The sequence below is a fragment of the Grammomys surdaster genome, unplaced genomic scaffold, assembly GCF_004785775.1.
Source record: "Grammomys surdaster isolate TR1022 unplaced genomic scaffold, NIH_TR_1.0 366, whole genome shotgun sequence".
Taxonomy (NCBI): domain Eukaryota; kingdom Metazoa; phylum Chordata; class Mammalia; order Rodentia; family Muridae; genus Grammomys; species Grammomys surdaster.
In genome coordinates, this window is record NW_021604785.1 from 601,491 (window position 1) to 615,507 (window position 14,017).

Genomic DNA, 14,017 nt, shown 5'->3' on the forward strand with positions numbered 1-14,017 from the left:
GATAGATAGATAGATAGATAGATAGATAGATAGATAGATAGATAGATGATAGATCCCAGGAATCCTGTAAACCTCTTCAGCCTGAACTCAGGCAGCTTTCCACTGAGTACAAGAGACCATCATAAGTCCAGCCAGCTACCCTTCCATGAGCCTGTTTCAGCCCTGCTCTCACATGCACTTTGATTGTGGAGGGGCTTTCCGTACTCATGCTTGCTCACAGTACCCAGCACAGTGCCTGCCAGCAGAAGACACACAGTAACCTCATGTTCCAGGATGTCTGGCACATAGCTAAGCATACTGGCACAATGAGCTAAGCCTGGTGATTGTGATTCCTGCTGCTCTCCGACCAGGACTTATGATTCCTGTGGCTCTGGTCGAGACTCTTACACCCTTGCTATCTGTGTTTTCTGCTCTGCTCTGCATGGCTGATTACCCCTCACAAGGCTGTCCTGAAGTCAGACTTCAGGTCACAGAGAAAGACCCAGAATACAGCACCTGCATATTCAATGTGAGGGCTTACTATGGTTGTTACATCACGCCAATGGCCAGAGAGGGCATGGCAATGACAGGAGGCACTGTCATTTAGAGACAAGCACAAATCTCTAGCCCAGTTCCCCAATGCATCACCATTGGCAGCTGCTGGGACTAAGTACATCTTGAACTTGCACCTAGCAAGCCATTAGAACTCCAGGCTAAGAGATGATCCATCTAGAAGCTTCTTCCCGTAACTAAACTGTTTCCAAATAATACCACCTTGGGGAAGGATGCTCCTGTGGAAAGACTAGGGAACCCTGATCTCTTCCTAGTGGAAGTAAGGGTCCAGGGGATGGTAACTCTGGCTCTGCTTCTTTCTGAGCTGTCCCTTCTACATATCCCAGCCCAGGCAGATGGGAGCACCCTGCACAGAACATTCCTGTGCCTTTATATATGCTGAGTTAATTAACAGAACAAAGATTGTTATATATATGTGTGTGTGTGTGTGTATATGCTAATGTCACTTGCCATAGCAGCAACATGAATAAAATAAAACCATTCCAAAATCTGAGGAAGACAAAAAGAATTAACCCATTTATCGGTGTGTAATTAAATACCTCATTTTTTTTTTCAGAAAATAAATTTCAGTAATTCTTTCTTCAGTTAGACCAATAAACTGCTACTTAAGTGTTTTTCTCTTAAAATTTTTCCTAATTCCTCACTCTCAACTCTAGAAACCAAGCGCTCACATTGAGCAGTTTGGGGAAGCAGACAGAGGCTATCCTTCTGTCTGTCTTCCATCTGTTCCTCCCCTCCCCTGGCCCCTGTCTCTCCTTCACTGGCACAAGAGTGAGTATATCTGCAGCTTGAAGTTTGAGGCAGCCTCCTGGAGTCTGAGTGCCAGGCACTGCCTCTCCACTGAATGACAAGTGACTCTACAGGTTTGATCCCCTGTAGACAAACAGTACAGTGTGTCCTAGGCCTCTGAGAGGACCCAGTGAGACGCAATAAAAAATGCCCAGAATATTTTGCTTCCTAAACATGCCTTACAAGATCTCAATTGTTCTTGGCTCAGATACCACATGGCTTCTGCCTCCAATCGCCACTCTGGACTGGGATTCCGGGGCTCTAAGGGAAAACAGTTGACACCTGGGCTCAGTTCGCTTCTAAGCACCACACACCTGTACTCAGCTCTCAGACTCCTCACTCCCGGGCTCCTTCAGTCCAGTTGCAAGGCCAACGTGTACATCGACTGCTAGCTTGACACCTGGATCGCTGGAGACCCCTGAAGCAGCCCTGTGGCCACCTCAATGCCATATGCCATGAAATATGCCAGCCAGCATGCTCCAGTCTCACAGAAAGGCAGAGCCAGCAGGCAGACTGGTCTCTTGAAGCCTCTCCCCATCAGCTGCCAGCCAAGAAAGACCTAAGAACCCATACTGATGCGGAGCCTTTAATTGCCAACTGTGATGCATCTTTCCAATATTCTAAAGCCCTGATGAAGATGTGTGCAAGATTAACAGAAGCAATTAGAAAGACAGGCCTTTGTTTCATTCTGTGCGGAATCTGCTTCTTATTGCCCTTATTTATAATACCTTCCCATTCTCGAAGTCGGGGAACATGGAGATGTAACACAGCACACTCAAGCACATCCTGAGCAATTATCTTTGCAGGGAAATGAGGACAAAAGTGCAGGATGAATCTCAGCGTCCATGGATGATGTAAAAACCACAAGCAATAGAAAAATGCCTCTGATGCCTCTGGGTTTGTCTTCTCAGCCACCATCCTTTGTGTTGGCTTCATGAACCCTTTGTGACCCTCAAGAAGGGATTATGTCTCCTGTCTTAGTTAGGGTTTTACTGCTGTGAACAGACACCATGACCAAGGCAAGTCTTAAAAAAAACAACATTTAATTAGGGCTGTCTTACAGGTTCAGGGGTTCGGTCCATTATCATCAAGGCAGGAAGATGGCAGCATCTGGACAGGCATGGTGCAGGCAGAGCTGAGAGTTCTACATCTTCATCTGAAGGGTGCTAGCAGAATACTGACTCCCAGGCAGCTAGAATGAGGGTCTTAAAGCCCACACCCACAGTGACACATCTACTCCAACAAGGCCACACCTTCTAATAGTGCCACTCCCTGGGCAGAGCATATACAAATCATCACATCTCCTGACCAGCGTTTCTGACATGAAATAGCAGTGTTTACAAATGGATCCCAGACTCTAAGGATATTTCCACAGCCTTGTTTTCCGGGTCAGAAGATGAGAACACAGAAGCCTAGCACCAAGCACCTGCATCTACGAGGAAGATGGAAAAGGATTCTCATGCCTTTTACCAGGGGTTACAAGTAGCCCACGCTGGGCTTGGGTGCTGGCCACCTGGAACAAATGCTATGACTCCCCTGGCAAGAGTCTTAGGACTGGTCAATAAATCATGCCCATCAAAATCACTCAGCTTGGTGGAAGAGGCTTTTGTCCCATCTGCTGCCCACTAGAAGCACTGAGGGAGAAGGCTCTGCTCCCTGAACATGGATGAGGCAACAGTCCAAAGACTCACAGGAAGAAGACAAGGAATACTAGACTTCAGGCCCCTGCAACGGGTCAGGGATCTGTTAGGTAACTTCCATTCCTGCAAACCTAAGGGTACAGAACATAGACTTATCCATGCTAAGGAGGATGTTCCAGTACCAAGGGTTACTGTCTAAACCCAGGGCTGACCTGACATGGACACAGGAAGACAACCAGGCACCTACCATCCAAAGTACAGATCACAAATGCCAGATAGTGGTCCTCTGCTCTTCAGAGCACTAGGCATGAGACAGAAGCATATTGGCAAGGGCTGCTATCTTATCAGCCTGAAGCCTACAAGGCCTGAGCCACTAGAGAAGCGGCTGAATGAAGGGAAAAAGAAGAGACAGAATGAGGAAAGAGGAACAGAGAGAGGAAAGGCAGGACAGATGGCTAGAGAGAGAGGAGGAGGGAGAGGCAAGAGGAGGGAGAGAGGAAAGATCAAGAGACAGAAGGAAGAAAGGAAGAGGGAGGGTGGTAGAGAGGGACAGAGAAAGCAAAGAAAAGGAGAGAGGGAGAGAACAAAGGACAAAGGGAGAGAGACAAGCCCACAGCCAGTGTTTGAAACAGCCAGGCAAAGAGAAAGTCAGAGTGAAGCACAGGCTTTCTGCCAAGATTGAAGAGCAAACCTCAAAAAAAAAAAAAAAAAACATAGCAGTTCAGCTGCTTCCCCAGGCTGCCCAGGTAAACAAACCAAAGGGTCACCCACATCTCTCAAGAGAGCAGGTTGTCACCAGAGAACATGGAACTCTGCCATCCCCTGCTGTATGCAGGGGGGTGAGGAATCATCCTGGCTAAATGTTCACTGCAACCTTTGAGGGCCAGTGCTGTCATCTGGAGACTCATCCTGAACCTCTGCTGCCTGACTCTCTCCAGCAGGCCAGAGAACCGCAGGACAGCAGGCACTGGGGCACTGGTGTCCTGGCCCCCCAGCCACCTGCTCTAGTCCTCTAGATCCTCATTTCGGAAGCAGAAAGGCAAGTTGGCCTAAGTTCTGTGATGTGAAACTAGACACTCTGAAAAATGCCTGGCTAAGCAACCAAGTGTGATGTAAGCCTAGTGCAGTGTTGAAGCTAAAAACAAGTGAGCCAACTCTATAGACCAAATCTTCTAGAAAAAAATATCTCCCAATAGGATGACCGGGAAGTGCAGACCAGGATATGCAATGGATCTTTAAACGTGAATCTGAGTTCACAAGAAATTAACAGAAATATGCAGAGGCAAAAACCAGGAAGGTGTCATACCTGGAATGGGTACCACCGATTAGTGTCCTAGCTCCATATCTCTATGGAGAGAAGCGAGCAGTTACAAGGCTAGTGCACCTAAGGCTGCTCAACACAGGGAACGAGGTGGGAACCCAGGCTTTAGACAAGGGAAGTGTCCCCTGTAAATATGCAGAATGCTGGCCCCGTAGGGAGTCTGGAATCTAAATGAACACTTCATGAAGTCTGGGAAAACTCACACAGAAGGTTGACTAGAGTTGCCTCACATAGGGCCAAGTTTCCTATATGCAAGGCCAGTTTCCAATCAAATACTCCCACAAATAAAGCTGCCAAAATACACAAGAAAATAAGATGCTGTGAGTGGGGGTTCAAGCTATAGCATCTGTATCCCAGAAATTCAAATGATGCAATTGCGATCGACAGATGTAAAATCCCTACAGGGAAGATCCTTAAACCAATAAGAAACGTGTTGGTGGAAGAGCTTGGGCAACAGGCCAGCTGGTACCCACAGGAGGGGGCAGCAGATGGCTTATGTCCTCTTGTCCCACACTCAGAACCTCATGGGGTCAGGAGAGAGCTGGCTCTCCTGCTCTCCTGGTTCTCAGGTCTATGGTGACAATGCCCATGGGCAGCCCAGCCTGAGGAGGGTCATGTAGACCCTGAAGACCCCACAGAAAGTTCAGACTTACTCTTGTGAATCCATTACCTTATTCTAAAGGTGTTCAGATAAAGTAACCCTGGAGCTTACAAGAAAACAACAACATTCAAATAGTGGATATTCTTTGTATAAATCATATAATAAGAACATTGAACAGAACCTGAGGGAACTGTTTAGACTTTCAAGAATCCCTCTTAAAAGGCTACTGAATGAGAACTTCCTCACCGGAGGCTACCAGTAAGAGCTTCTCAAACATGAAAAACTGATTCAGAATTGGGAATGCGTGGTGAGTCCCAGTTCTCAGGGGCAGAGAGGTTAGTGGGAGAATTGGGAGAAGGTCAGACTTGTTTTTTCCCTGAGACCCTTGGCATGTGAAGGGCACGAGTATGCTGGTCATGAGAAAGGGGGGTCACAGAGAGCTCTTGGTGGAGCTCACAGGACAAACCAGAATGAACACATGTGACATTGAAATTACTGAAATTAGTGAATATGTGTATTTTTATCAAATATTAAAGATTCATTGTAAAAATATCTAGGTGCAGGTAACGGCCAAGCTGAGCCTCCTAGCTAGCACTCATCAGCACCTCCCAAATCAAGCCTTCTCTTCAGATCCACCCTCCCAGATCTCCACCTTCTCCTCTTAGATCTGCTGTCCCCTCCCCAGATGTGTCCACACTTCCCAGATCAACCAGCTTTCTTAGATCACCCTCCCTCCTTAGATCAATTCTCCCTTAGAGCCATCCTCCTCTCCTCGGATCTCCTTTCTCTCAAATCTGCCTTCTTTCCTCAGAGCCATTCTCCCTGCTCAGACCCACCCTTTTCTCCTCAGATCTCTCCTCCCTTCCTCACTCAGATCTACCTTCCCACCCTTCCTCAGATCCACCCTCCCTCCCTCAAACCCACCTTCCCTCCCTCAAAGCCACCCTGCTTCAGAACTACCCTCCCTCCCTCCCCCCCCCCCCCCAGATTCACACTTTCCAGATCTGCCCTTATTTTGAAATGCCTCCCCCGACACACACCCTTCACCCCCTTCCCCCTGTAGCTTACCTTTTGTCCTGGTTTACCCATGACCCTCCTAGCACTGAAAGTCCCAGGGCTCCCTAATCTCCAGAAAATGACAAAATAGTTCCCATCTTTCAAAACCTGGACCTCTTCCTTCAAAATTAGCCATCCTCAGCTCCCAGTTCCCATCAAATCCCCAAGTCCCCAATCCTCAAATCCCCAACGAGACACTCATTTCCTGGTGTAGTCCATATGTCTGGCCACTGTCCTTGTGTTCAAGTTTGGGCCCTGTGACAGTTCTAATTGTCAGTGTAAGAAAATCTAGAGTCCTGGTGAGGGACTGTCTAGATTAGGCTAACCTGTGAGCATTTCTGTGGAGGATTATTGCAATTACATTAGTCAAGATAGGAAGATATGCCCGCCATGGGAGGGAGCGTTTTTCTAGGAAGGGGATGCGGGGATGTGTTAGAAAGAAGACAAACTGAACTACATTAATTCATTGTTCTATGCTCTTGACTGGATACAATGTGACCAGCAACCTCATGTTTCTCCTGCCTCACCTTTCTTGAAGAGATAGACTGTAACATAGAACTGTGGTTCAAACAAGCCGTTTCCACCTTAGGTAGCTTTTATGGGGCATTTATCACAGCACAGGAAGCACTAAGGCTTCCCTAGAGTGCAATATTGGTGCCTTTACCTTCTCAAGTCTTAGTGTTCCCAGCTAAAAAGAGGGGGATCGTGTTCTCCTCAGTTCTGCTGCCTTGTCCTCCATTTCCAACACACTGGATATGCTCCTCAGTGCCAGAGCCAGCTCACGGGGCAGTGGACCATCAGTAACCTTCGTCCTGCTTTGCAAATACACTAACTCAACTAGGAGACTCCCGGAGATCACATCTAAGACCAGGCCCCTTTTGCAGTCTGAGTCCAGGAGAAGACAGGCTTGGGGGTAATATCACCCCATTATCCAGAAAACAGAGGCTAATCCTGGTCAAAGATCACTAGGGTAGCCTGAGAAAGAGCAGCCTTTGCCTGTGTTGAGAGTGCTATACACATTCACGTGTGCAGGGGGGAAGAGGTGTGGAGATTCAGCTTCCGGTCCCAGCCAGTGGGCATGAGGCAGTCTCTCAGCACATAGCCTGGGGGACCGCACACTTTACTGCCAGACTTTTCCATCATAGCACTGTGGGCTCTGAGACACAGTTGCTCTGAAGCAGGGACAGTTCACATTAAGCCAGGATTGGGAAGGAAAGAGTCCCTTAGCATTAAAACCCCAAAGCATCTCCACCCTGTACCATTAGAAGCCTTCATGGCTAACCTGTAACAGCTGTGGCCTCCCTCTACCCTCAAAGCTGGCTACTCTTTTGGGTCCTTCCATAATCTGTGACTCACCCAATGGGAAGATGTTACTTGGATTCTCCTTCCTTTCCCCTCTTCCTCATACCCCATGCCACTTACCCTCCTGAGGGTAAAGAACAGGACCAGGGGGCCCTCCTGTGTTAAGTTTCAAACCTAGGACAAATGGCTGAGGTGCCTATTTAACATATCAAAGCTGACCTGGCCTCCAGGTTCTTCCAGCATCCCACAGTCCCTACACGTTACAGGGTATGGCTGGTACACCCTGTATTGGCCCTATACCCTGAAGTCTCTAGCCCAGGGGCTGGGCTGCCCTTCCCCCAGAGGCTCTTCCTTCTATAATGCAGACATTTTGGTTACCTTCCCCTTTTTTTGTAACCTGGCTTCTGAATCTGGTTCCTGTCTCTCCCCTCTCCCCTCTTCCCTCCTCTTCCCCCTCTCCCCCTCCCCCTTCTACCCTCTCCCCTCTCTCAGAAGCGTGGTCTGTGGCAGCCCCACTTCATTAGAACCAGGGCTTCAGGAACTAGTGACTACAAATGAAAGGGTAGTTCAGGAGTAGTAAGATTTTTATATTTATGTTTATGAAAACGCATTCTGGAATGTCCCACAGTAAAAGAGAATTTCCATTAGCCCTCTCGGGGCCTCTGGGTTCCACCTATATCTGTAATGCACGGGGCACTTAGAGGTAATGAAACCAAATTGCCTTCTCAACATGCTGCAAATCCAACTTTTCACAGAGAACCAGTGAGCTTTTTATTGGAGCGTAGTCTTCCCAGGCACCTCTTTAAAGGCTGCCCCAATAATCTGGTGTGCCACAAACCCTCCAAATGGGACAGCCCTTCCCCATCGCCTGGGGTCCTCAGCACCCCTCAGAAAGCACAAAGGCTACTGGCAAAGAGCACGCAACTCTATGACTTTCTCACAGTTTCTATTTTGTGCTAAATCTGAAATCAATTACTCAAGTTCTTGCAAGGTAACCGAAGAGGCACTCAGCTCAATGGTCAATGAGCAGCTGGCCCTGGTCACTGTTGATTCTGATGCCTGGGGTGAGGGGTATTCCACCATACTTGATTTTAAAAGATAGCCAGGGATAGGTGAGTCTGCAGTGGCATATGCCTGCTATTGTGGTACTTGGGTGGTCCTCAGAGGGACTGAGAGAGAGTTCGAGGCCAGGATGAATTACCCAGAAAAAAAAAGGCCTGGAGCCAGTGCAAAGTGATGCTGTCCCATGGTAACCCGGCTCCCTGACCCCACACAGCTCAGGAGAGGGACGGTAGGGAGTAGGATGCACATTCAAAGGCAGCCACTGTCCTCTGGACTGTGACCTCTGTTCAGCAATATGGGAGTGTTTGGAGAGAGGTCAGAGATGGACCTAATACACAGGATGGATAAGGAGAGAGAAAAAAAAACAGAGATAAAGATAGATACTGGGGGAGAAAAAGACAAACAGGAAGAGAGGTAGAAAAAGACAAAGATTAGTTAGGTCTCTGTGAGGTAAGGTGCAGCAGGAGGGGGCAGTAATATACAAGGAGGACAGAGGAAGAGGTGGGCCATGCAGAAGCAGGCCAAGGGGCAGAGGCAGAGGGTGCCGTGACCCAGGAACCACATTTACTACTACCTGAAAGTCCTGTGGGTGGAGCCTGGGAGGGGCAGTGAATGTGTCCTGAGCTGTGGGGTGGGGGAGAGTTGACGGTGTCAAGGGCCAGAGCAAGGAGCTCCTGGAAAGAGGCTGCTCTGTGACTGACTGTGAAGGCAGGCACTTGAGCTATACACGTGGTCCACATGCACAGAACTGGCAGCTTTGAGAGAGGCTCGAAAGTCACTGCATTGAATGAGCAATACGATCAGGGCTGTATCGCTGTGTTATGGGGTTTTGATTTGCAGGACTGGGAATCAAATCCAGGACCTTTGCATCACTAAGCAAATGCCCTCCCACTGAACTATACCTTCCATTTTGCAAGATGCTCCTCTTGGGGAAAACTGACTGAAAGTCACCATTTCTTTCCATTCTCTGGGGACCAACAACCATCTCAAAAATCTCCTAGGCAGGTAGGAATGTAACTCATTGTCGAGTGTTTGTCTAGAGTGTATAACGCTCTGGGTTTAATTCCCAGCATCAGGGGGATGGGGTCAAAAGTTCCTAATGTCCCCTCGGCTGATACATGGAATGTACACACCTTTTTGTTGCTGTGATAAACACTTTGGGAGAGCCAACCCAGCCTGGACCTAGGCCCCCTGCACATACGTAGAATATGTACCACTTGGTCTTCGTGAGGGTCCCCCAACAACTGGAGCGGGGGAGGGAGGAATGGGGGAAGAATCTACATGAGGGAGTACTGGGGACAACTTGGGGAGGAAAGGGCTTATTACATCTTACAGGTTACAGTCCTCCATCATGGAAAGCCAGAAGCTCAAGGCAGACACTGAAGCAGGGACCACAGAGGAATGCTGTTTCCTGGCTTGTTTACCCTAACTTACTCACCCTGCTTTCTTTTGTTTTGGTTTGCCTTGGTTTTTTGTTTTATTTATGTATTCATACACTTCACATAGTTGTATCAGCCCCCCTTCTCCTCTCAGTCCTCCCTCATGTAGCTCCTTCTCCCATTCCTCCCTCCCCTTCTCCTCTGAGAAGGGGAGCCCCCCCCCCCGGGATCACAACTGCCATTCCCCAACACTCCCCACTCAGTTCATCAACTCCCTTCATGACTAGGTACATTTTCACCCACTGAGGCCAGACACGTGGTCCAGTTAGGGGAACAAGATCCACAGGCAGAGAGGCAACAGATTCAGGGACAGCCCCTGCTCCAGTTGTTGGGGGACCCTCATGAAGATCAAATGGCACATATGCTACATATGTGCAGGGGGCCTAGGTCCAACCCTTGTATGCTCTTTGGTTGGTGGTTCAGTTTCTGGGAGCCCCCAAGGATCCAGGTTAGTTGTCTCTGTTGATCTTCCTATGGAGTCCCTGACCTCTTCGGGTCCTTCAACTCTTCCATAAGACTCCCCAAGCTCCTTTGCATTTCTTTCCATTGACTGCTGGGTGGAAAGTTTATTCCTATATTCTCTCTCTCTCTCTCTCTCTCTCTCTCTCTCTCTCTCTCTCTCTCTCTCTCTGCCTCTGCTACCCTCTTAACTCCCCATGCCCTGAATAAACTCTATTCTATACTATGCCATCCTGTGGCTGGTCCCTCTGAGGAAGGGATGCCTCAGCATGGGCCCACTGAGACATCCCCTTCCCCCCATACCTGACTACACCCCCATAGACATATCTCCCTTTTCTTTGGCTTTTTACAAACACATCAGACATAACAACAGACACTGAGGAAATCCAAAGAGTCATTAGGTCTTATTTCAAAAATCTGTACTCCACAAAATTGGAAAATCTACATGAAACTGATGATTTTCCATTCAGATACAAATTACAGAAGTTAACTCAAGACCGGGTAAACTATATAAATCGTCCTATAACCCTTATGGAAATAGAAGTAGTCATTAAAAGTCTCCCAACTGAGGATGGCCCTGTCAGACATAGGTGGGAGAGGAGATTCTTGGTCCCATGAAGGCTGGACACCGTGTGTGGGGGTGGGGAGGTGGGAGTTGGGGGGTAAGTAGGGGCACATCCACAGAGAAGCAGGAGGAGGGGCGATGGAATAGGGAGTTCCTAGGCGAGGGGGGGAATGGGGTAATGGGATAATATCTGAAATGTAAATAAAATATCCAATAAAAAAAATCTCCCCCCCAAAAAAAGGGCCCAGAGCCAAATAGTTTTAGTGCAGAATTCTACCAGACCTTCAAAGAAGAGCTAATACCAATACACCTCAAACTATCCCACAAAATAGAAACAGAAGGAACATTGCCAAACTCATTCATTCTCTGAGGCCACAGTCGCCCTGATACCTAAACCACACAACAACTCAACAAAGAAAGAGAATTTCAGAATCTCCCTTATGAACATTGATGCAAAAATACTCAATAAAATACTTGCAAACCAAATCCAAGAACACATCAAAGACATCGTCCACCATAATCAAGTAGGCTTCATCCCAGGGATGCAGGGGTGGTTGAACACACGAAAATCCATGAACTTAATCCACCATATAAACAAACTGAAAGAAAAAAAAACCACAGAATCATCTCATTAGATTCGGGAAAATCCTTTGACAAAATCCAACACCACTTCATGTTTAAAACCTTGGAGAGATCAGAGATACAAGGCACATACCTAAATACAATAAAGGCAACATACATACAGCAAGCCAATAGCCAAAATCAATTTAAATGGAGAGAAACTTAAAGCAAATCTACTAAAATCAGGGACAAGACAAGGCTGTCCACTCTCTCCCTATCTCTCCAGTATAGTACTTGAAGTCCTAGCTACAGCAATCTCCCTGCTTTCTTATACAGAGCAGGCCCACCTGTCTAGAGATAGCACCGCCCACAGTGGGCTCTTCTATATCAATAGCAATTAAGAAAATACCTCACAGTCATATTCATTTAGGGTATATGGGACCATGCTACCAGACAGGCCATACAGACTGGTCAGGTTGAATGAGCTCAACCCCTAAGACTCTCAGAGATCTGATGGCCCAAGTGGAGCTGCTGCCTACCTGTCTCGGTACCTGTTCTGGATCATGTAACCACAGCACTCCACTGAGAGGACCATGGGCAGACAGTCATGTAGCATATCACTGGAGTTCTTCTCCATGCTAGTGAGGTATCTGAATAGTTTAGTCGATGACTTTTCCCTCCTGTGTGGGTATTCCTTCCCACAAGAGGTATATAATCCCTGGTTCACCCCAAATAAAGTGTATATGTTTACACCCACCATCAAATAAAGCCATGTGAACAGGCAAGGATTGTCTCAGAGAGCTGCTTCATTAAGGATGGAAGCAAGGTAAGGCCTTTGACTAAAGAACAGAGCCTAAGGCTCCTGAGGAAGGCTTTTTCCCCTCCAGGCCCTCTGGTACTCTCAGCCCTCTCTTCCAGTCAGACTGGATTTTGCTCATCCTGGGCTCTGCCTTCCCCCTCCTGCCTGGTACATGGATGCCCAAGAGACAGACCATGGACCCCAGTTTTTACCTCTCTCTCTCATGGTATGCTGGAGGTACCCAGGTTCCCAGAGAGGAGACCTGGAACCATTGTGGACCGCCAGTTTTGAACTTTGCCCTGCCTTCTCACAGCGATGTGCCGGCAGTGCCCAGGTACCCCCACAGAGAGACAGGACTCAGTAGGACGTTCTCACAAGTCAGTCTGGTAGAGACAATTCCCCGGTTGTGATTCCTTCTTGCCAGGTTTATATGAAGATTTCTGTCTATTTAGCAAAAACTAACCAGCACATGCAGAACCAAGGCAGCTGAGGACAGCCATGTCATGGCACACTGGGCCAGGGTGAGAAGGACACGTGCCTGGAGAAGAGGCCAAAGCAAGGTAGAACCTATTGGCAACCTGGGGTAAAGAGTGTCGTCTGCCCAGAGAAAGAGAGATGGGCACAGCTTTAGAGAATTCCACAGGGGAGGGGGGAAATGAGAAGAGCTCTCCCCAGGATACCTGGACCTGGGACTCTGTCACTCACAGACTCTAGGGTGAATTCCCCCAAACAGTGAGGCTTATGTGGAAATTAACCAAACTTATAACTTTAACAGACCACTTGAGATTAGGAGCAAAACTAGTTTGCCAAAATGATTCTTTTCTCTTTAATTAAAATCCTTTGTTAACTGCCAAGCTACTGCCTTCCTCCAAGACAGACATGATTAGCTTACATCCATCACCCCAGGCAGATGGCCATCCAAAGAGACTATGGTATGTCCCAAGAGAACAGAGACAGCTCCCTACAAATGACTCTGTAGGCACAGCTTCAAGCACCTGGCAGATCAGACAAAAAGGTTTCTACAGGACACCTGGTGGCCCCTGTCCATGTTGGTGCTACTGGGGGTCAGTGAAAGGCACTGAGGAAGCACCCTGGGGCACATCACTTAAGAAAGCAAAGCTCTGGCTCTCAGCTTGAGTCAACTGAGCAAGGGCACTGGCTGGGGCTACAAGGGATGCCAATAAGAACCATACCTGCATCCCAGGGCACTGGCTGGGGCTGATAGGGGATGCCAACAGGAATCACGCCTGTGTCCCAGGAACTCTTGACATGACCACAGCCATTAGAACAGAGAGAGAACAGGGCCAGGACCAGGGATAGATAAAGCCAGAATAATCATACCACAGATTCAGCCCTCCTTGCTATAGTAACCAGTGTTAGACGTCCAAGCGCAGCTTAGAACAGACCACATCAGACCAAACGGTTCCGGGGTGGGGGGGTTATTCAGGAGGTAGGGCAAAGGTTGGGGGGAGAGAAATAGAAGAAGATGGAGGAAGAGAGGAAGAAGAGAGAGGAAGAAGAAAGGAGAGGCCGGCCATGACCACGTGGAGAGAGGGGGAAGGGAAGGGGGAGGGGCGAGGGGGACAGAGAGAAGCTAGAGTCAAGAGATCAAGAGAGAGAGGAGGGGGGCAAGCAGCCCCTTTTATAGTGGACCAGGCCTACCTGGCTGTTGCCAGGTAACTGTGGGGAGGAGCACAACTGTGGAGGTGGAGTTTAGACAGAATACTAACAACCAGGTTATGGTGAGTGGCTATCTTCAGCTTGTTTTGACCACAGTGTTTATCCTAAACCTACTTTGGTTTTTCCTCCTTTGAAACATTCCATTTCAAAAAGACTAGAATCGGGACAGAGAGAGAGAGAGAGAGAGAGAG